Raw genomic sequence first — 25,129 nt, forward strand, 5'->3', positions numbered from 1 at the left:
TCCCTCCATACAGTGAAACTGTGGTGGGAGCGGACATAGAGGAGAATGTGAACATGGGTGAATTTTTGTGTATACACGGTAGCAGGTTTTTGGTGTTTCAGACTCACCTGTTTGTCCTACTTGTTTGTGGAACTAATACTTATCGCTTATTTGAAAATTGCCTTCTACAAACTTAAAAACAATTATTTTCTACAAATTAATATGCAGCATTTATTTCCATCAGAAGGTACTTTTTTGAAACATTGTTTTATTTTACACAGTTTAGTTGCTATACTTGCTTAGACCAACCCTTGGCAGAACACTGCTTCCAGATCTGTATAGCACTTTTAGATATAATTCACTCCGGGGATATTATTCTTAGCCTACAGTTAATATCAATTAAGAAAGCTCTGAATTTATGTGCCTCTGCTCCAAAGAGTTATACCCCAGTTCACCTCTCTTGCTATATTGTGAATTAGCATGTAACACATGGTGAGCTGAAATATTGTGACAGCCTACTTACAGTGCCATCACTGTAACCTGTATCTGAAAAAAAAAGTCACTTTAGCGCTTAACCCCTGAAGTATCCCTAGTTATCATTTCATGGGATTTTCTGCTATGCCAAGGAGAATATAATTAAAGATACCCCCTTCCAGTTAAATGCTTGTTCTAATTTTGCTGGGCATATCTTTCCCTCTTTACTTCTCCAATAATTTCAATTTAAATCTTCATTTATTATGAGATTTTTCTACCAAGAGGGATTTTTTTATATCTTCAGGGACAACTCAGTGCACTGCAGAAGCAAACACAGAAGCCCTTCCATATATTATGATTAATGTTGTGTAAGGAGCTTCCCTTGCTAGAAATGCAGAATCAAAGGAAGCAGAGCCCATAAGTACAATTTAAATTCAATACACATTGGAATCTTATGGTTCAATTCAAAGTGGCTCTAAAGGAAGTAATTAAGCACTCACCCAGGCTTTCAGTAAGAAACAACTTTCTTTAAGAAGGCCCTGCTCAAAGTCTCAATTTAAAGCATTCAGTAACTGTTTCTTTTTCACACACTCTAAGAGGAAAAGGAGAGGGTTTTTTTTTTAATGATCTAAGGATTCATGTTAAGAGTCTTAATTTTAAGTCTTCTTTAAAAGAAATGGTATAATTGAAACTTACCTTCCGATTGGCTGATAGAAGTGTATTATTCACTACAGAGCACACATTCATGTATCAGCATGAGAGGCTTGTGAGGACATGGGAAATGCACATCCCAAACCCTGCTTTGCGAATGGACCTCACAAGGCTGATCGAAAGGCCTGCCTGAAGCAGGGTATTATTCAGTTTTAGAGCACCATCAATGCTGATCTCACTGAAGTCAATTGGAAATTCTCATTGACTTAACTGGAAACATCAGCCACAATAGGACACTCCAGCACTTTGTATCTTGCTCTGTATATCATAGACTTGGGTCCTCAGAAGGGCATTCTGAATCCCTTCACAGTATTGCCTTAACTCTTTCACATTTTCCACTGGACTGATTTTACTATACCTTATTATAAATGCTTAGAAAATAGTAACAGCAGCAATCATGCCATGCATCAACATAGCAGACAACGGACTGTAATCCTGATCTTTTATTAAATGAAAAGAGAAATACAAAACAAATAAACAACCCCCCCCAACCATTACACACACACGCTTCCGTCTATTCCCTGTCTCTCTCCCCCACACAGGCAGCTAAGACACCTGCACACCAAAAAACCCAAAACATCAAGTTATTTCTCTGATATGTTCAAATATTTATTTCATATTAACCATAGGGATTTTTTTTCTCGCTCACATGCTGTGTCTGTGTATGCTGTTTCTGGCTGCGTCCATATACATAGGCCACATACACATAGTTTGTAGTGCCACAAACCTCTTTGCTCTGCCACAAACTGCACCGTTGTGCATTAAACTGGAATAGGCCATCTGGACATGGTGTCTATGTATGGGAGTATGTGTGTGTTCATGCAGACAAAACAGAGAGTGTACTTTGAAAATGTGTGTTTATAAAGAGCCTGGAGATACATGGCTGGATGTTTCAGCCCAAGACTTTCCTGCCTTATGTTTCCTTTTCTCTAGGGCAGTGCAAATAGTAGAATATCCCATGTATTCACCGTTTTCTATATATCATAAAGAGGCTTAGGAACTATGCTGATTTATATCAGCTGGCATCTTGCCCCATGTTTTCAAAGGAGAGCTGGGATCCTGCAATATAGTCACCAGCAGTTGTATAGTTCCACCAGTGCATCAGTGTCCCAGTATATGTTTCTGTTTGGGTCCATTTGTGTATGTGAATAGTCTTAGCCAGCACTTTGTTTTGAAATCACTCAAGTTGTTCAGGACTGTGGTATACCCCACCTTTAAGGTACTACTATCATACCAGCTTCACTGTGTATGCATCTACACAAGATACTTCCCACGCAGTAGCCTAATAACACAACACAGTAGTGTGCTGGTCAAAAACTTGTGCCAATAAACTACTGCCCATGTTAATAGACTATTGTGTAGTAAGAGTCACAAAAAAACCATGCGCTGGCACTACTGTGCAGTAGCATGAGTTACTGTGCATTGAATTAGTACTTGGTTAACCAAGTACTAAACTTAATGTGCAGTAACTAAGGCACATAAGTTACCCAATAAATGTGTAGATGTGCCCTGTGACTCCAAGTCAAATGCCAAAGGCACTTTTGCTTCAGGCCCAGTAATCACCCTAACATGTAGTCACAAAAAAAGGGAGGCGGGGACAGGTCTCAGAAAGCCTAGTACCAAATAAGCCATCAGTGACTACAGCTCTACTCTTTACAGGCCGGGTTTCTGCTAGAAATAAATAAGGGCCAGGAGACTCCTAGCCAAAGCCATTTGTTTTGTGGCCTTCGATGGAGGGGCTCACTGGGGGTGCCTGTTTCACCTCTGATGCTTCCCCACAAATCCAACACAACCTTGAACCCAACAGGGATTTCTGACAGTCATGTTTGTCCCACATGCGTTCCAAGATCCTTTTGCAGTCTGCTGTGCACACAGCTCCAAGGTGTTTTATCTGGTCGTATTTCCTTGCTGTGTCCAGCTCCCCACTCTTTTGCTGCTGCTTCCACACGTGCTGGCTTGCTTCCTGTCTTTCTAAGTAGTCTTGTGTTGCCTGCTCCTTAAAATGCATGTATGGTGGTAGCAGTAACCATGCCACCCCAAACCAAAGCCATGCTTTAGTTTTGTTTTGTTCCCCAGAACTTCTCACTGTAAAGTCACCTGTGAGGAGAATCAATATCAGGCTTTTAGTGCACTAGCAACTCTACAGAAGGATACTAGACAAGACTACCTAGAGGTGCCTTCACACTAATGTGGCCCCAGGAAAGGGTTCTGGGAAGAAGACCGGGGTGGGCCAAGGGGTTAGGATCACTTATTTAGCTCCACTGGCACCAAAGCCCTTCAGCAAATGGCCCATAGAGGCTGCCACCACTATTCCAGCCCATGGACTGAAATAGTAAAGGCCAGAAGAGCTTCCTGGGGAGCAGGGCTTGCCTTGAGTAACAACTGCATTCACTAGCCCTGGGGCGGGTAAGGATGAATTTCACTTCACCAGCTCCTTTACACTCCCATTGCGTACAACCCAATTACTTTGGCTTTATATGAGTGGACTGAATTTCACCCATAGATGAAGAAATACAAAGAACCTATGTATTAAATAAGTAAACCTCAGGATTCAGGATTATTTTTTCCTTTACGTAGAAGGAGGCATAGAACCTCCAGATCTCCAGAATGCCGCTTTGGAATTATGACAAACCCATCTTTAATTGTCATCTCAAGCTTGTTTATCTTTTTTCTTGGCTTATTTTTTTCCCCTTCTAAATTGGTTCCAGATATTAGGGATATCAATAATTTCCCCTCAGTATGGTTTGAGATTGCAGACCAAAATACTAGGGTTAGCACAACTTTTCATTTTGCTTTTAATAGAAAAATTATGTTGCTTTAAATTGTTCACTTTTAATACTTTTTTGTTGCAAGCCTTAGAGGTAACAAAAACATTTTTGTAGTTGTTTCCTCATTTTTATATACTATGGAGAACCTCAGTAATGTCCTCAAACCCACAGCCAACTAACATAAAAAATCATCATATTTCACTGTAGCAATGTCAGCAGGAGGTTAAAATGTAACTTTGAAATGCCTTCAGCCTCTTGTTTTTAATAAAAGAAATGGGTCATGAGTTTTAATAACACTTACTGTACTCGTGCCTGATTTGAACTTTATTCCTCCTTTGAAAAGTGTAATTTGGAACATGGTTAATTTTTTTTAGGTGAAATACTTTTTAAAGGTTGAAAGCTGCTATCTATTACGTGGGGTTGGCTTTGTACTTTCTGGGATGCAAATGGGAAGAGGGACCCAGAGCCCAGGGGAGGAGGGTGGAAAGATCACAGCCTCTACTGCCAGGGAAAATGGGTGCACAAACAATCACACCATTCTCCATCCATCCTGCTGGTGGGTGGTGAAACTGAGTTGTCTCTTTCTTCAGGCCTGCTGCCAGATAGCTTGTGAACCGAAGACTAAGCAAAGCCCAGGCTGTCAGTCAATGGTGATACTTGTCCTTATGACCTACATTTTTTAAACTCCTCAGACAAGGACTTTAATCTTGAGACCAAAATATCCAAACAAGTCCTTTTTTCAGCTTGAATCCACATGAAACTCTAAAGAAGAGCATAGAATCACAGTATAGACATTTAGTGGATCCTTCTTCAGCATGTATTCTGACTGCAAATATTTACTTCAATACAGTACAGGGATGATTATTTTGTTCTACTGCCAAAGACTGTGGGAGCTGTGGGCATGAAGGTGGCATTTGTATTAATGGGAGTTTTAATGCTATTTCATGAAAGGGGGTTGGTCATTTTCTATCAACAATAATGTTTTTCAATCAAACGTCAGTTTGTTTTCACTAACAGGAATTTTCATGAACAACGTTTCTGTTTGTGTGCAACACATTTAATATTTCACTGGAAAACTGGAAGCCTGAATACTGAAACAGTTTGGTTTGGAAATACCACTGTAGTGACACTTGCATGCTGCTGCTCAGTGCTACCAGTTCTAGTGGTCCTTTATGGGCTGAACTCCCCACTGTGGCTTTTATCCCATGATGCACTGCAGCCATAGCACTTCCTTGATGCACTGTCTCCCCTCTTCAAGAACCAAGATCACATTACTTCATGTGATATGTATACTGGCCAGGCAAGCTACCCCACGAAACATAATGGGACTGGGAGGCACTGTGGCAATATTCTTCAAAACATACTTCAAAAACCTCATATGGCAGTCATACCACTGTTGGGTTAATCACTGCTATCAGGCATAAACAAAATCCTTTTATACAAGTAATCTCACACTGACATAACCTCATCATAATTAAAAGCATATTCATGTTCAGTAGTTCAGAGTTCATAGATTAACAAATTATAAAGCTAGAAAAGGAAACAGTAATAATGCAGAAATTCCCTGAGTTAATTTCTGTTTATGCTGAAGCATATTTTTTAGCAATACAACTAATTTCGATTTAAAAATGACCAGTGATGGAGAATTGAGCATGACCCCTGGTTAGCCTGGTCAATTACTCCCCCTGGTCAAAATCTGTGCTTAATTTCTAACCTGAATTTCTTTCGCTTCAGTTTATAGCCATCTGATGTTGATACACATTTGTCTGATAGACTGAAGACTCCACCACTGGCAGTTCATATTGAACTTATCCATCCTGACCCTCCAAGTACTTTTCAGAATCACTGCTTTGCAGGATATAGTTCATCATCAAATACCTTACAGAGGTCTACTCTATTAACCCTAGCACATATATGAGCTAATCTTGTTAACCTATTAAAATATATCAAATAAGTTTGATAAGGTCTATTTTCTATATATTCATCTTGATTGGTGTTTGTTATATTGCTTTTCTTTAATTCTTTATAAATCAACTGTTATAGCAGCAATTTTATTATTTTCCTGAGGACTGATGTCATACTAACAAGCCTATAATTACTCATATAATCTAATTTCCACTTTTAAATATTGGCATAATATTAGCTTTCTTCCAGTTTTCTGGAACTTCCCAATGTTCCCAGATATTTTGTAAATTAGTATTAATAATACAGATAATTTCTCAGATTGCTCTTTTAAAAACTTTTGGAAAGATTTCATTATATAAAAAAGATGTCCATGTTTAGTATCTGCTGTTTAATATGTTCCTGAGTTACTATTAGAATGGAAAATGTTTCCTCTTCCTCATCATGTGAGATGAAGACCTTTTCTCATATATGGAATGAAAATATTTATTGAACACTTCTGCCATTTTTGTGTTAATTTTGAAAATAATGTAAGTTCTTTCTACTAATGGACCAATATCATTATTAGGGCTTTTTTTGTCACAGTTATTTTTAAAGAACTTCTTTTTATTGTCCTTAGTTTTGTTGGCCATGGATTTCTTTTGTGTTCTTTCCTTCCTTATCAATTTTCGACTATTTCCAGCTTCTAACTTATATTCATTGCTATCAACTTCCCCTTTTTCCATTTTTATATAAATGTTAATAGTTGCTTCCCCTCTAAGCCAGGCTGTTTTTCTTTTTTTTTTTAACCAGCTTTGCCTTCTCTTTCAGTTATGAGCCTGTGGTTTTTTGGACATCTAGTAAAATACTCTTAAACAGTTCCCAGTTGTCATTAACATTTTTCTGTTTAATTTCTTTCCCCTAGCTGATTTGTCTCATAATTATTTTCAGCTTTGTGAAATTAGCCCTTTTAAAGTGCCAGTATATACATGTATTACTGTTCCGACGCCCTGTTGACTAGTTGAGTCAGTCTGCCCCTTAGAAAACTGGTTCCCCTTCTATTGAGATGGAAGCCATCCAAAATGTACATCCCCCAGATACCCAGAGAAAGTAGACCATGGCTCCACCAAACTAAAGTTCTTTGTGTTACACCCCTTACCTACATGGTGGTTCACTCTGAGAATCCTTGTCTTCTTACTCCCTTTTCTTGTGGTATAGGAAATAGTTCTGAAAAGCTAACTCATGTGCTTCACCATCAGCTCCTTTCTGAGTTCCCTGAAGACATCTATAATCTGCAAAGTAATCTAGAGTGAAAAAGTGTCATCAGTGCTGATGCGAGGCGTTACCTATGGAACATTGATTGTTGCTTTTATACATGTACTAATGTACTTTTAAAGTAATTTTTTATATCTCAGGTTCAGCATGTTTTCCTACTGTCTACCAAACCTGTGGAATATATTGTTGGAGCACAGCTGTTGTTGTGACTGCCTAGGAAATAGGTGAGAAGCAAGGTTTTCAGGGTGATAACTTTTAATGGACCAACTGTATAGTTGGGATGGATATGGCAAGCTTTTGGGCACAAAGTATCTTTCAGGTTTGGGCACTTCAGGCGCAACTACATATGCAATTAATGCACTTGAATGAACTCTGAAGCTTATTGCTCCAGAGTGTTTTGCTCTTGGGTACACTGTTTGAACATGTGCCCAGGAGCAAAAAACTCCAGATCATATTGCTCCAGAGTTTATTCATGCACAACACATGGAGCCCAGTTGGAGCAGCCCAAGCTGGCAAACCCAGGGGGTCAGTCTGCCAGCCCAGAGCTCCTCTGACTGGACTCCATGTGTTGCAGAGGGCTGGCTGAAGCACAAGAGTGCTTCAGCATGGGGGCTGCTCGTGCCTTATCCAAGTGCTTTGCAGCATGTGGAGCCTGGTTGGAGCACCCTTGGGAAGATAGTCTGATCCCCAGATTTTCTGCCAGGCAAGGGCTGCTTTGACAGGGCTCCATGTGATGCAGAGGGGGTGGATATGGCAAGAAGGTGCTTCATCATGCAGGCTGCCTGCTGGATACTCCTGCACTAAAGCACCCTCATGCCCCAGCAAGCCCTGTCATGGTCTGTACATGTGCTGTGGTGTATAAAACAATGCCACCTCAGGGTACTACTTGTGTTTAACCATACTACCTTGCTATCACTACTGCCTCCAGGGTGCCCCACAGGGCAGTGGTGGTAGCAGCACAAAGGAGCCACAAGGCAACCTGTGTGCGTTTCCTAGGCTTCTGTAGCAGGGAGTGCTGGGCAGAGGTAAGGGAGAGGGGCCACTTTTCCTCTGCTCTGAATAACAGTTTCTGCCCAGCCAATGCTCTTGCTGCCACTTTTTAGCATAAGCAGGATAGTCCAGAGCAGGAGTGGGGTGGGTCAGGTCAGGCCTATGCCCGGGTTCCCACTGATCTGCTTCCACCAGGCCAGGCTGGAGTTACGTGCTGTTGGTGGTGGCAGGGAGGTATTGTAGGGTGGGAGAAGGGATGCTGACTGGCTCAGAGAGGCATGTGTAGGGGGCTCCTATGCACACCCAACCACACCCACAAACCTTTCCCTGTAAAACTTACAACCACATCCTCCCCCACACACAATCACACATCCCACAAACACTGCATTATTCCACACGCCCCACAAACCCTACGCCCCTGCCCACATACACCTCCCCACACATACCTGCTCACCTCTGGGAGGAGCCCCACTCACTGCTACATGCACACACCCACACCACACACACATACACCCCACCCCCAGCCACCCCCAGCCACCATCCCCCTTCAGACACCTCAGAAACCCCATACCCACCCACACATAGACCCATACATCCCCACAAACCCCCATACCCACCCACCCACATCCACAAAGACACCCACACCCTCCCCCGTACTGCACATACACATGCCTACACACCCACCCACAGCCTCCCATAAACCCTATATCCACCTATTCATACCCACCCCTCCACACCCCCTGTAATATACAAGTGTAAGATTTCATTTTGCAATCACCTCTATGTACACAACACAAACACATACAAATCAGAACAAAAATATTAAAAAAAAATAAAATGTGGAAGTTTCATTTTTAGTATATATATTTTTTTCCAGTTCCAAGATGGCAAACTCCCTTCCCAAAAGGAGTATTATTGGGGTGAGGGGTGGGACTTCTGGTGGCAAAGGTCAGGGGGAAGGACTTCTGGCCCCAAGATGGTGAACAGGGGGCAGGACACTGTCAAGTGAGTGGGGCGGCCCTTGACAACTCACCGAAACTGGTTAAGCGGCCCTTCAGCTGAAATAATTGCCTGCCCCTGGTTTAGATACATCCAGCTGTGTGGAATTCCTCTGGGTCCTCTGTCTGGGTCACAGCTGTCTAGCCTTTTCTGCCTCCAGCAAGTCATGTTTCAAGATTTTTAAAATCAGTTTTACCATCTCCATTTTAGTAATTTTGTTGGCAAAGTTTATGTGGGGGAGGGAAGAAGTCATAGACTCTCACAGTACCCCTGTCCTCCCCAGAAGGATAAACTTCTTGCTCTTTACCTCATAAATGCCCTCAATAAGGCTCAATATACTTGCCTGCTCCTCAAAGAGCCCTCTTCCTTTCACAATAAGCAGCTTCTCCTTCTGTTACGAGTCCCACTCTGTAAATATCTTTTCTCCCCTCCAAAACATCCCTGTCTTCACACCCAACTTGTTCTCTACCCTAATTCTTTTTCTCTGTGCCCACCTGGGAAGGGGTAAAGACTTCATCTGCCATTGGGAATGTGGCAGAGTTAACTTCTCCTTTTTAGCTAGCTTAGTGAATTGTCATTCCAGCTGGGGTCATTCTCCTCCACAGTCAGAATCTGAAGAGCAGCTTCAGAGGTGCTTCCTGTCTGCTGAGCCAGAACAGGAAGTGGCTCCTAGAGCATCTTTCCACATGCTCTGTGGCTGCAGAGGGCTGAAGAACCTAGCCTGTTTTCCTGCTGCTTCATATACCTACTTCCTGCAGCTGGCCCAAAGAATTTATCTGAACCCCACTGAAAGGAAGGAAAGCCAGGGTGGGGCCACCAGACCTTGACCATTATACTGCGAAATTATGACCAAAATGCTGTGAGAAGCATCATATATGGGCATCCCAAGCAGATGAACAATAACCTATTGATGGAAGTGGAGAGAGCACCACTCCCCTATTTCCCTCCTAGTTTTCCTGTGGACAAAAACTGAGCAGCCTTCAACCTGATGCTTTTATGCACTCTGTACCTAACACCTTTCCAATGGAGGCTGGTTATTGGGAAGAGAAATACTGCGCAGGGAAGAGATGTCCCCCTACAATTATGCCTTTGACTCTTCTGTTTTCCCACAAAAACTGTTTCCCTGGTTACCCAGCTTGTATGCTTTACCTCTTCCCCTAATTATATCTTTCTTGTAGTTCTTTTCCTTATTTCTGTTGCTCAAAACCCATCCTTCTGTAAGATAGAAACAAGTGCTAGTCACTGCTGTTTCTTTATGTCTTTGAAGTTTTAAACCAGCTTTTTTCATGACTCTCAGTGGCTACTGGTTTCTCAAGTGCTCTTCCCACAGGCATATTCACCTTAATTAATTATTGAAAATTAGAGATGAGCCTGAACTGCAAGTTGCAGATAGGGATCAGGATTTTGAGCTCCTGCCAAGCATGATGCTCAGATCTGGATGCCTGTTAAAAAATGGGAGCTAGCAATGAAATTCAACTCTGGATCTGAGTTTGAATTCTAAAATCTGTTCTAGTCAATATCAATTTAAGATCAAAGCAAGGATCATATCCAAGTGTTTCAAGAGTTAGAGGAAAAATACTAATAAAACATCATTGCCTTCTCCATTTTTAAGATAAGCTAAGGACTTAAAATAAGAAAGAATAATTTGGAGAGTGTGTTTGCACTGATTTAAGCAGTCAGTGTTGGTAAATCATACTGAAGATAGAAATGTTATTTACACAATAAGTACAATAGCAGTTTTATAATACATCTCTGTTTCAAGCCATAGTTACAGTATGTGTTTCCTCCTAGAACTGAATAGTTGCTGTAATACATTAAAACTATTAAAAAAGAAAGAAACCAGACAATTGACTTTGATAAATCACTGCTGAAACTCACTAGAAAACAACAGTTTTAATATTTGTTTATAGAAATAGACTATCAGAGCATTCGTTTTTAGTCTTAATGATAAATTTATTCTGCCTTCTGAACTCAGTCAGAGTAGTTATCTCAACTCCAGAATGGATTAGATACATTCAACACATCATGCTTGCAGGTGGTTAAGATGATGACAATAAGCACTGATGAGTTAATCAATGTTGTTAATGTATAAATCTTGTCCTATCTTGTTTATTAGCTAGAAAATTAAGGAACCCAGTTTGTACCATAGCACTGTATCTGAATCTCTCCTGTCCTGGAGCTGAGACCTTACATTGGCTCTTCAGTTGAGATCAGATAAAGAATTGGTTAGCTATGGAAAAGCTCATACTCAGGAATCACAGAAGACACATACTTTGGGTAGTTCATTTGTTTTAAACAAACCTAGGGTTATGTCTTGGTAACCTTTCCTTACATTTCTCTAACAAGACAGTGAAAACTAATGCAATGTGTATGGTCTGCTGCACCAGGCTTTTTTAAAAATCAATGTCACCAGTGAAGTAAGAACAGCTAGGGTAGGTCCAAAGTTTATGATCACACCACAGAGAGAGAAATATTTCATTATACTTCTACACCCGTTAATTTTTATGTATGAGGAATATAACCATAACAGCCTTATCTTACTGCTCTTAATACCAGCCTAGAGACTGCACTCCCTGCTGAATGCAGAGAGATTTATTCTCTGATTTCTCACTTAATGTTTATTTCTTCTCCTTACCTTTTAGGTCTTCTATGACTTGATGGTTTTAGATGCTTGGGCTCCTGCAGCATCAGTCAGACTTCTCTACCTACTGCAGTTTCTTTGCATCTTTCATCAGAAAAGTAAGATAGTCACAACTCAAGTACTTCAAACACAGCAAAATGCCACTTTTACTCCTTATCAAATCATGGAAACTTAATGGATCCAATCAAATTGGTAGTACATTGATAGACTCTAAGAAAACTAAACTACTTTTCTCTTGTTTTTCTACTTACTAGCAATAAGCAGCACAAAACTGTTGTGAAGGTGTACAGTCTCACTTTTACCAAAACTAATTAATTTGGAGTCTGGGCAGCATATTTATTTGACTCAAATTGTTATAGATATACAATCTGTCTAGGGTAGGATCTGTTCTCAGCTACATTTGCAAAACACTATTAATTACATATTAAGTGCTTTTTATTATGCATGTATGCTGTGTCTAATACAATGGGGCCATTTGTTGATGGGGATCTCTGGGTTGCCTTGTACTGCTAACTTTAAATAATAGAGCTCATACATACCATGGTGGGTTTGATACGGGAAGAAGCCTCAACCAATCAGTTTATTCTCTATCAAGTGTCAGGAATACGCTCTTTCAACCTTTAGTCTTCACAGGATATTACTGAGACAGATTCTTCAAACATACTTAAGTGACCTTGTACCTTGTCTCATTTTCATAAGAACTTAGGACTGGAAGGGATGTCCCTAGCTACTATGTCTAGCCCCCTGAGTTTACAGGCAACCGTTTTGCCAACAAGGTCCAAAAAATTGTCCTTTATGATCCCTCTCATACAGTACAATAAAACAGCAGCCTATGATAAAAAATCTTAGAGGATAAAAATTTATAGCATGTGCCACAAGTGAGGAGCCAGATGACCAGAGCACTGCTGATAGTTTGCTGCTGTCCTGAAAAGAAATTAGTTAGGTTAAAATACATTCCAATAATCCTGGAAAAAGACCACACACTATATTAGAAAGGAAGGCAAAAAAAAGGAAAAAAAGAAGAAGATGACAAGTTATTCTGTTTAATATGACGTAAGGAAAAAGTCTTTCCTGACTTTATATATGGCAATAAGTTTGCCCAAAAGTGACTTAAAAGTCAAAGTATCAGTGAAAGTCAGTGGGACTTACACAGCTAAGAGAGAGATTTTTAGAAGTATATAAGGACAAACTCGGGCACTTCTTTCTAAATTGCATGTCTAGTACACCACATACACATTGCCTAAAAATGTGTCACTCTTGAGAAGAACTATCTATGTGAGCAGAAATTCCTAAAACTTGAAAGTCCCTTTGTAGCATGGAAAAGTGCTGTTGCATTTCAGCCTAAATGGGGATGGAAGCAATATGTATATACTGTGAAAGGCAGGGTATGGGCAAACAATGGGTGTGTCTCAGGAACATTGTTTTATCCATGATCCTCATTCCTGGTCTGTAGATTTCTCGTGATTCTGGGAACATAAGTACAACTCTCCTAGCCTTCAGTTTATAGGAGGATCGAATAGATATTCAAGTTTTAAATCAAGTTAAAGAAAGTTGTTTGACCTCTTTTAGTGAAAAAAGCTGATGGATCATTTTTAACACATCTATTTCTACAATAAGAGAATGGGGGAAAATAAACCTGGGAGGGGGAAGAGAGGGCATACTGCAGCATATGGAAAGTTTGTATAAAACTTATGATGTTAACATGACTTCTTTCACCTAAGGAGAACCTATAAACTCACCTATTTTCTCAGCCTACAAATTCCTTAGTATGTCCCTGGGGATGGCTGAATGGTTCAATTCAAAGGATTTTTAAAATTCTTGTAACCTTAATCTTCATCATTATTTCTAATTCCTCGGTACGAAACCAGAAATCTTGATGATCTAATGTATTTTACAGAGCAGCACACAACCTTCTTTATGGCACTTACATCATTATGTAATATGTTATAAAGCAACTTGCAAGTTGTAAAACTCATTAAAAAGATATATATTTTTTTCTTTTAGCTCAAGTTCACTATAACCAAAATTGAGGTGGAAAGCTATTAAAGTTCCAGAAATCCTAGCATTACACGTTTCTTTCAAATGTTCTTTTCTGCCCTCTTACTTGGTGTTTTCTGTCACATTTTCAGTATTTCTGATGTGGGTCTATTGAGAGGTAATTTCTCAGCACAGCAGCTGAAGTAAGACTCCTCTGGGATTAGTAACCCAGCCTTATAAACTGTTACCTGGTTTCTGTCATTTACTCTGATTTGGTCAGGACAGTTGCTAACTGAATGGAACTGGCATGATCCAAACTGAAAGAAAAATGATATAGAGATGTAATATAGAAATATAAATTTAAGTTTGACCAAACTGATAGGATTGTTAGCAACACCTCCAGGTGAGCACTTTCTGTTTCAGTAGGGTGGTAGCCAGTTTCTCTGGAAAAACCTCAATGAAGACTACTCACATGATCATTTTTGTAAATTGTTTATGCTTTTTAAAAATCTTGTATTGATTTTAATATCAATCATATTGATCTTTTCACTTTTCCCTTGTTTGAAAATGTACATACTAGAGTATACATTTACACTGGTTTTGAATTTTTTACTTTAGCCATGTTAGAAGACTAATCATGAAATAAATTTTTGCTGCTTCTACTACATGGAGAAATTCATGACTAACATTGTATTGGACTACAAAGGGAGGAATAAGACTTCAATCTGTGTTACTGAAGACAACTAATTTCAACTCGGTCAGGTTTTTGCCCCTACAATTTCTTCTGTTCCACTGAAAATGGCCATCCTACAAACATAGCACTGCTTCAATTGTTAACTCAGAAATACGTGAGAAAAATAAAGTTACATTTCTGTGCTGTAAATAAAAGAAACAATTGCTCCATGAATCATGCATACACAGAGCTAAGATTAATGTCTAACGCTTATGACTAACATCTTACCTATTGAAAAATAGAGGGGAAGCCCTTTAGGTTCTTCTTTTCTTCTTCTCTCGTATACTTCATTTCCCCCTCTACACATCATTAATGTGGCAGAGCCACACAACTGCTTTATTGTTGCTTTTCTAAAGAACCTCCTAGAGTGGGATTCCAATCCTAATGGGGTCCTCTGGGCAGTATTACAGTAAATTATTATTGTTATTGCTGCTGTTTGTTGGAATTACTGCTAATGATGGCAATACAACATTTATAAAAAAATGAAGATTGGTGTTACCCACAAAAATGCAAACACACTAGAGCATTTAACATTTACACATACAAACTCTATGCTGCTTGCATAAATGCAGGAATAATTTGTGCACATTTTTTTGTGCATTCAAGTTACGCTCCAGTTTGGAACTGTGTTCATGGATGTCTTAACATAATGCTGTGTTATTTAATTTAAAAAACGTCACATTGTTCTGGTAGAAGCTGGAAGCTGAGTTCTTAAAAGCAGCTTCAGAGGAATGACCCAGACTATCTTCAGCAGCATGCCTTCAGGTTTGGAGCATGGGTATGTGTGAGCAAGTGGATGGAACATGCTTAGGATCATCACAGCTGGGGTGTGCTGCCAGTGCAATGAAAATGTTCCCTTTGAGGAAAAATGTTCTTTGTACTTTCCTGTGCAACAGCAGATTAGATTATAAGGTTGCCTACCCTTGAGTTTTTGGAATGATATTTATTGGTTTCACTAAAGCTCCAGTTTGAAATTATTTGATTAAATGAAGATTTCCAAGTAGTATGATTTTTGTCTTCAGCGTTGTGGAAAAAAACCATGAAGATACACAAAAGCTTTGGCTGGGATGGAATCCAAATAGTCTTTGTGTACCTCTTTGTTCCTTTTGGGGAGATATTCAAACAAGATAATATCCATGTTCAATTTCACTTGAATGGGAGTTAGATCCCTTCTCCAGCTACTCAATGATGACTAGAAAATTGTATTTAGAGATTTGCTTTTGGGAATTGGATTGTAAGTAAAGTAGATATCCATTAGAACAATGGTCTATGACAGTGGAAAGGGTTAATTGATTTCTGAAAGCCTGTTTGTGACAGTCTCTTTCAAGGCCCACTGTGTCTAACAAAGGTAAGCAGCAAGAAGACACACAGGCTAGGAAATTGAAGATGTATATCACACTGTTCTGTAATAGAGATAGGGGACTCTGCTGTGTTGGCCAGGTCACAGTGCCCAGTTGCAGAGCCATTCGGATTTCTAGTTATAGAGAACAGACCAAATCAGGAAGACACCAGAAAGAACCAAATTAAGATATGTGCATGTGATGGGTTTGTGAAACACAGGAATATGCTGACAGGACAGAATGTGGACAGTATGATGACCACAGGGAGACCAATCAATGATGCTCAGAGATAAAGAGTCATCAGAGGAGAAACAGGGTACAGGAGGGAAAATTTCAAAGCAGCAAAGGGTCCCCAAGAGAGGAACCCAAGACCACCCTGCAAAGAGGGCATACTACCATCCTGTCTCACCCACCACACTGGGCGGGGAGTGGGGAGGGGTGGCAGGGAAGCCGGTCTCAGCCTTCAACCTCCAGGCTGCTGACATCTGAGATAATGACATTCTCAATAGAGTGAAGCTCATGTACTTGCCAAGCATACCTTAACTTTGTGAAGGTCTAGGACTGGCAGATATAAAATTATTTGCATTATTATTATTTGTTACCACTGGGTACCAATAAAATTTACATATTATTGAATGGAGAGGTCATGGTCAATCTGAGGGTTTGCGTCCACCTGGAGCAAGGTATCCGGGTTATAAATCCAGTGCCAACACTCAACAAAAGGCATGAATGGAATAATCTCTGTATTTTTTGGTTCTGTTATATCATCGGCAGGCAACAGCCTCCTCTCTGGTGAAGGAAAAAAGAGATTATAAGTAGGCATTTTCCTCTTTGGGTGCATCTACGGATACCAAATTAATCTACTTTAGCCCAATTTAAGGTACATGAAAGGTACACATCTACATGTACGTGCCCTTAATGTGCCTTTAAAATTTATGCGTGAAAAGCTAAAGTGACTTAGTGCACATGTAGGCGCATGAAGGCACATTAATGCTGTGTATGTCAACTGACTTGGGACTAAGTTCAGTTAATGCACCTTAAAATGTGCACATGTAGACATGTGCCTAATTTGCCTTAATGCGTATTAGGTATATGCACATTATGTTTAGGTGTGCATAAAAGCATGTGTAGAAATGCCCTTTCTATAGTGAAGTGACTAGGGCGTGGTGACCAGGGTGGCTGCCTTGTGCCCTGAACTGAGGTAGAGAGGTGGCAGAAAAAACCCATCTGCTACCACTACTATGCAATTATATCAGTGGCACAATGGCAGCCAGTAGTTGCCACTGCTCTGGGCACTTGGATTTGTTGTTATGCTTCTGCTTTTCTATTATCTTTTGAGTCTCACTCTGACTTCATCTGCCATGTGAAACTTGATCTCTTTTAAGGTCTATAGAAAGGTACCTGCTCCCTGATAGTATCAGAAGCCTCTCAGCTTGAGACAGCAAGGACAATTATTAGTTCTGATCTTTGCATTAGAATTCTAGTGAAGATCGAGGAGACATCATGCTATGTTGGCACATGTATAAATGGTCTCTGGTCTGAACAGCTTGCTCTCCAAGATGACAAAGAGATCAACCAAAAAATCAGAATAAAACACAGAGTAATGCTGAAATTATCACAAGTAGTGTGATATACAGTATTTGGGCATGAAGCTGACTTTTCTATTTTTTTTCTTCCTGTCCTAATATTTAGTGATATTCCTGAATGGAATATATATGAAATAACATGCACAGATACCACACACACAAGCCCATGAGAATGGCATAAACAAATGTGCAATTAGACCAGAGTTTATCAACCCATGGGTTGCAACCCAAGAGTGGGTCACAAGAATATATGAAAGGTTTGGGAACAAACTTTAAAAATGGATCTACAAACTTAAAGAATGGATTCTCCTTTAAAGGAGAAAAACATGAGAAACTGTGGCTTTTCCCTTGCAGACCGGCAAAGTTCCAGCCTGCAAGGGGCTGCTTGGGGCTGTTTCCCCCTTCCCCCCCATACCCCACACACCCAGCCCTTCCCCAAACACTGGAGGCCGGGCCCTGGGGGTGGGGGGGACAGGTTGGGAGTGAGGGTCAGTGAGTCAGGAGTAGCCATTGATGTTTACAAATGGGTCCTGGTACAAAAATGGTTGAGAACCACTGATTTAGACCATGGGGTCTTGCTAAAGTTAAGCTTCCCCATCCATGATATAGGCAAATTATTTCACCTAACCCTGTCTAGGACTTTTGTATAAGCATACATTGTAAGACTCCAATGTTTAAACATGAGAAAGTATTAGAAAAAGTGTGAATTCTTTAAGGGATTCCTACTCCACAGTTATTAGACATATCTGGAGAATGTAGGTCACTATACAGTCACACACATAACCCAAATAAATACCCATTTACATCCACCAAGTTTCTAATTGGCGTGGTAACATTTTTTTTCACGTCTATAAATAAAAATGTGATATAGATAAATGGCCAGATTCTGATCTTAGTTACATGCATACCATCCTTGAGTAGCTGTAAAGGGTAACTTTAGGTTTATCTGGTGCAGTTGAGATCTCAAGGTGTTTCAGATACACTTTTTGCATATATATACACATTGTCTTGTTGGTGTCTGGCTCTGAACTGGCTACAAATACAGAATTTAGCTATAATTGCTGCTCCCATCCTGTCCATTAAAAGTCCAGATTAAAAACATTCTCGGTAATCCTCTATATTGGCAGTTGCTGTCCAGGAAAGGTGGAGGACTCACCTAGTGGGGTACTTTTGCAGTATTGTACCGGGAAGCTCAAACAGTGTCTGCCAAATAACAGACTGCCTAGCCTGAGCCAGTTCTATTAGTTGACTTACAAGTGCCAACTTTGCAGACACACATTCCTTCTTAGACCTTCCCTTTCTTACCTAAACCCTATTTTATATTTGTCTCATGGTTTAAAAAGACTTTTTTTTCTTTGTGTACATAATGTCAGACTAACAAGTAGGTTTAAGGATCAATTGTCTTGCAGCCTCTATTTCCTTATGTGGGTGTGCTCTGCACTGACACCTGCGTTTTTTTTTATATTGGCTTAGACAGTGGGTCCTTTTTTTTAAATATATGAACAGCCTTTTCATATTTATCTCCTTGTTCTTGTCAGTGGGGGGGTTAGTTTTAAGCCTCTGTGCCACACCACAAAGGTAATTTCTTTGAGACCAGGAAGCATTGACTCTCCAGCTCTTCCTCTCCTATCCTCAACAGTACTCTCATGCACATTGTTCAGATGGTGACAAATCCAGCATCTCACTGAAAGCAGAGTGACGTTTCAATATGACATCATGTAAAACTATCTCCTCGGCTTCTGCTGAGGACAACAAACTCATTTCCTAAGAAGGACACAACCACAATGCTGTGTGCCCTCAGTTCATCTTTTCATACAGGCAGGACTTGCATTCCCAGGCTGCTATGAGGCTGGGAGGGGAGACAAGGGAGAGGAGTTTCTCCACCAGAATTTATGATCGTCATTCTCCTCTTCAAAATACAATATTATCCATCAGGCCATTAATTTAAAATAAGAGTATAACCTCAGAATACTTCAACTGTGTGATAAAAATAATTTCAGAAAATACCAAAGACAATATTAGGATGTATATATGTGTATGTGCATGTGCATGTGAATGTGCATGTGTTTTTTTCCCTTCTCTCTTGTCAAATGAATTTTTGGCATTTTAACTGTAGGGGGTGCAAGAACTCTACTTGAAGCAGGAGGAATGAGCTCTCAGCAGGTCAGACCCCACATTGAATAGGCCTTTATCACTGCAACAGAGCCTAGTTTTCATGAATCCAGCCCTGTAAGAATGGGGATCAAATCAGCATGCATTTTAACTGTATAAGCTGCAATCTTAAACTCATAGCTGCAAGTGAGATCTCTGAAAAGGGAGCACGCTTATATTCCTACCGTGAATCTCCACAAGACTACACCACAGCCAAATCTGGAGAATCATTCTAGCTGATTTCAGAAGAGTTTTTTACTTTAGATTTGAAAGCACAAACTAGTTCCTTTCTGAAGAAAATGTCACTGAAACAGAGAGAGAGAGAGGCGATAGCTCTGCAAAAAGGGAAAAATGTTAAGGAAAGATTGATTTCCTTCCTAATTAGGATCTTTAGTGGGACAACCCCTTATGTGGGAAATATTGAGAATGATTAATCTGTTTTTTTTCCCCCCTAGTTGGCATTGTTGTTGTGACTGGTTTATTTGAGTTTTGTTTTTAATGTTGTGATACTTAATAGGCATTTAGTGCATTTCACTTTAGAATTTAGTAATGTGTCTCACTTAAGAGTTCACTCTATTTAAGTAACTGTCACTCAAATTAGTCCTATTGTTTTGTGATCTATAGTCCTCTGTACTGACTGGATTAACCAAGTCAATGACAGTGACAAACATGCATTGGTTGTTGTTGAAGAGAGGAGTCTCACATGGGAAAACACATGTACATCCAAGTCAGGACACATGCATTTCCCAACAGAGAGGGAGGGAAGTTGGGAGGGAGGCAAAAAGAGAGAGAAAGCAAGAGAGAGAGTTTTGGAAAATGCTTTTTTATTGCTTGTTCTTTTATGTTTGTGTATTGATATCACGGTTTGTCCATGGAAAATAATGTATTAAAAGAATGTTCAGACACACACAAATATGTTCATCTGGAAGGATTAACACTGCTTTCTCCAGAGTTAATAGCATGTATCACAGTATTTATAAATCTCAGTTTTGTGACACTGAAATTAGTGTTAAGTCTCAAAACATAAGGTACAAAAAAGGATCCAAATCAGTGCAGCCTGTAAACATGAGCTGGCAATGTTTAGAGGCAGCAGGAGCCAAATGAAGCTGTATGAGACACTTGTAAAAATTCACCCAGATTCCACAAAAAAGCAGAAAAGCAGTAGAGGAAAAGGAAGCATTTAAAACAGCACTTATATTTTCAAAAATAATTTCAAATATTAGGAAGACACATCAAGAAACATATTATCTAGATGATTTTTTTTCCCAAAGGAAATCTGAAAATTTCTTTGATTTTTGGCTAGAAATATTGGACAGTGGCATTTTCTTATAAAAATGCTCTTAAAATATTTTACAAGCATAGAACAATTTTTAAAAATATAGTTTATGCTAACAATAATATTTTATCATTATATAAAATATATCACCGCTCATCAAAATTACGTATATTTCTGGACTTTATCCATAATCTCTTCTCTATTTATATGTTCTACCTTTTCAGAAAATTAATTAGTTTCTTCATGTTTGTCAGAAACTTCATGAAGACAAGAACTGCATTATTCAATAATATCCTCAAAAATGAAATTTCCCCTAAGTAGGAATCATTAGGAAAAAATCTAAAACCCGCAAATATATGGCATCAAAAATGTTTCCAAGATCTCTGGTAAAAACAAGAATTCCTAATAGTACAGTTTTCATTATCAGAACAGATTAAAACTTGCCCCAGATTTAAAAAAATCTGGGAAATATTATGCTTGCATTAACTGTTGTATTAGTTTCCTCAATGGCAAGCTGAGATATATAAAACATATCAGATCTAACACGGAGTGAGTGGTGCAAGCAACTTGCCATCAGCACCCATTCAAATACATTAGTGAATTCACTTGGACCAGATTCATGCTCTAATATTTTTTGCTTTCAGAATCATTCATGCATTCCACTATCATGAATACTTGCAAAAATTGGAGTGGGGGCTAGCATATTTTACAGCAATAAGGAAGAAAATTTTAAATTGTTCTGTGTTTATTCATATTAAAAAATGTCCCTAAATAAGACACTTTAAATCAAAAAAACAAAAAAGAGAGAGATATATAACAGCAAATGACTCAGAACTGTTGCTATGAAACAAAGCAGCTTGAATTTCAATTTTCATTTTTTGTTAGCAAATCAAAAGTTACACAACAATTTTAATTATAAACACAGTGGAAAAAATTGGATATGTTTCTAGACATTTAGGAAATTAAATCTCTTCACATGTGTTTAGTTGTAGGGGCTATATGTTTTGGAAGAAATAGTTCTTTAATTTTAATTATACCTTTTGGTTAAATCAGTTTTAATCAAAATGACTGTATGGTAAGAGCCATGGCATGCATACACACACACACACACACATACACACACACATACAGAGTACGTATGTAATATATTTTAAAGTATAGTACACAGTTGTATGGTCTTGATCTTTTTTGGAGATTTTTTTCTTACTAATTTTATATGGGAGCACTGCACTGATTGCACTGATGCGATCAAAAGTATTTCATATTATGGATGTTATATTAAATACAGTACCAATTCTCATACATATAATTTTATATGTGCTTACGTCAAAAGCTACCTTAAGTTATATTTTAATCAAATGTAGTAAAAGCAGCCTCCCATCCCATATAACAAAACATTTGTGGTTAAGGCAAGACAAACGTCTCAGAAGTGCTTATGTGATATTAGTACTAAAGGGAAAAATTATTCAGAATGAAACGCCATGTGATTTATTGATAATTTACTAGAACAAAACATACAAAGTAGATTTCTGTGTAACTGTAACAATTTATGTTATAGGTTATTAAGATTTTTAAAATCTTTATTAAAGAGTTTAGTGAATAACTATTCATGCACTGAAATGAAAATGTACCCCTTAAAGGAATGACACTCGACCTTTAAAAACGAAAGAGCCACTAAAAAATCACAGACACACAAGGTGTGAATACAAAAAACTACGGCAATTATATATAAATATAAAAAGGAATGCATTCATGAAAAAACCACCTATGAAAATCCAAAGGCATGCTGGGCTGTGTGTTTTTTAGTGTGAGGAAACTAATTGGGTGGACTTTTTATTTTTACAAGGCAGAAAAAGAAGCTTTGCACACAGAAATGAAAGGAAACATGGAAAGACATAATCCAACAAGTATAGAGAATCACTGGAAAGATAAATGAGCCAGCAAATAATATGAATCTTTACTCCAACCTGTGATTAGAGCCACATACATATCTCTTGAAAAAATGTAATTCCACAGGTTTAGAGCAATTGCGATAAAACAGTACGGTTATTTTCATTTACCCTTCATTGTTTCTTTTGAAGCTGTTCAGCATATTAATATGAAATCATTTTTAGAAGACATTAATGATACCTGCTTCTTTTAAAAACTTATTTTGCAAACACATATAATTACTGCATGAGTACGTACTGATTATGGTATCTGCAGGAAGAAAAAAACTCTCATTAAAACTAAGGATCACTTATCTGAACTGCAGCTTGCTGTTGCATATTCTGCATTCGTTCTGCACAGGAAATTCCCATTCAACAGCTGTGGTTTGCCTGGGGACTGAGTGCAGAATTGCAATAGTGATCTATTGTATAAATTGGAAAGAAAAAGCTTGCTGCTTACTTGGTCAACAATAATATCAGTTTTCATACACAGGACCAAATCCTGCCATGTGTTACTCACTTTCTAACCTTTTTGAACTCTAGGAGTTGCAGGTGGGAAAGGAATTCAGAAATTGTTTTGTGTAGAGTACACTGTAAAAGAATACAGCTATAATATTAAAATGCTACAAAGGGCATGACTCAATTAACTCCTTGTTTCTTTAGGATGCTGTGGACAAAAGAATTACAGCTGATAGTTTTCTTCGCTCTGGTTTATCCATCCCAGTCTGCTGCTAACTGCAGCGTATAACAGCAGCAGAGAGAACCTATGAAATGGGGTAAGAGAAGGAAAAAAATTGTCCTTTCACACCATGGCCTTCACAGGAAGAAAGTGAATTAGAGTCAGTCTTTCTTTCTGTTTTAAAATGGCCCTAAAAACAAACCCCCATACCTCAACCCTGCACATTGAACAGGGGACAGATTCCAATTTTGGGGGGACATGCAGTCAAACTGAACTGACAGATTTTATTTAAACAATGTATGTGTGTGTGCATGTGTGTGTGTGTTTGAGGGAGAATCTTCATGCCCCTGTTGACATCTTGCTCCAGGAGTGGATCCCAGGTGTTTGTGCTGCTGTCCACCCTCAGCTGCCAACATTTCAAAAAGTTGTTCAGGGATCATTGTCAAACAAAGTCTCTAACTATATGACAATCATATGTACAGTCTGGTGAATTATAAGAGCATTTGAACATAGGATTTGCCACACTGGATGAGACCTGTGGTCCCTCTATACCTGTATCTCTGGCAGTTCCCAGCAGCAGATGCTTCAGAGAAAAAAAAATGAAACAAAAATAAATAAATAAAATAATCCCAAGAGCAACAATAAAAATCAGGAAACAAATGTACATGGAAAGTTCCTGTTCTAATTGCTGGTAGTTAGAGTTTCTGCTTTGCCTTAAAAAATGATGCTTTCTTACTTATTTTTATTCACATCAACTAATACATCCCTATTTATTCAATAATTGCCTTTCTGAATCTTGACATATTCTTAATATCAAAATTAATCGTGTTGTATGAAAAGGGTTTCCTTTTGTCAGTTTTCAGTTTCCCAAATTTTAATTTCATTGTGGATTTCCCCATTTCTGTGTCTTTTTAAGGGGGAAGTATTAAAAAATTGCATGTAAATACTATTACCTATTTTATATTTTACATTCAGGCTCTTCATGAGAGTTTTTCTATTCTCTAGTCATGCTTTCTTACTGATCATCTCCTACTAATTAATCTATATCTATATCTGTTATAGTGCCTTTCTTGACCTTTTAGCTTTATTTTGATACTTCCCCAAACATCAGAACAAGTAAAACAGTACTGCATCCTTGAAATTTTAGTGAATTGTGCCATCATAACTTATAACAGTCAGTTTTGGAAAATTGCATGCTAAGAATCAAACCTTGCTTTTTGCTGCACTGTGCTACAAAGAAAGGAAGCTTCTTCCACCTACCCCAAGTCAATTTAAATTGCACTTCTATAAAAAACAGAGGAATAAAATCCTAGAGTTGGATGGGTTCTGAAATGTTATCTAGTCCAATCGCTTGCACAGTTTCAGGGCTTGCTGTTTTAAATTGCCACAGACTCATGCCTATTCAACTTCTTTTTGGGGTTGTAATGTTTACCTGGAAGCCCTTGGGAAAGATGCAAGTTTTATATTGGTTAATAACAGGTTAACTGATTGATCCCCAATAGTAATCACCAGAGGAATTATGTTAGGATGTTTCTAGAAGGGTTCCACAAGGACTGGTCATGGTCCAGCTCCATGCAACATTTTTATCAATGTTATGAAGAGAGCCATAAAATCACTGTTAACAAAATTTGTAGATGTTACAAAGACACTGGTGGTTGAGAGGGAAGAGACATGATGAAAGCAGTGTGGGAGGCAGAGTAGATTTTCACCTTGTAGTCTATTTCAATCAGAGATACATAAC

General features: G+C 38.8%; 1 long non-coding RNA gene across 1 annotated transcript; it reads right to left on the reverse strand.

Annotated features, from left to right (window-relative positions):
• Window positions 1-1,505: 1,505 nt before the first annotated feature.
• On the reverse strand, window positions 1,506-14,698 carry LOC149868744 (uncharacterized). Its single transcript, XR_016441312.1, has 4 exons — window positions 14,657-14,698; window positions 11,713-11,802; window positions 6,973-7,117; window positions 1,506-3,261 (listed from the first exon to the last, which is right to left on the reverse strand). It is a non-coding gene; the product is annotated as an uncharacterized LOC149868744 (long non-coding RNA).
• Window positions 14,699-25,129: the final 10,431 nt, after the last annotated feature.

The sequence above is a fragment of the Crocodylus siamensis genome, chromosome 3 (genome assembly GCF_052110815.1).
Source record: "Crocodylus siamensis isolate JL-2025a chromosome 3, ASM5211081v1, whole genome shotgun sequence".
Lineage (NCBI taxonomy): Eukaryota > Metazoa > Chordata > Crocodylia > Crocodylidae > Crocodylus > Crocodylus siamensis.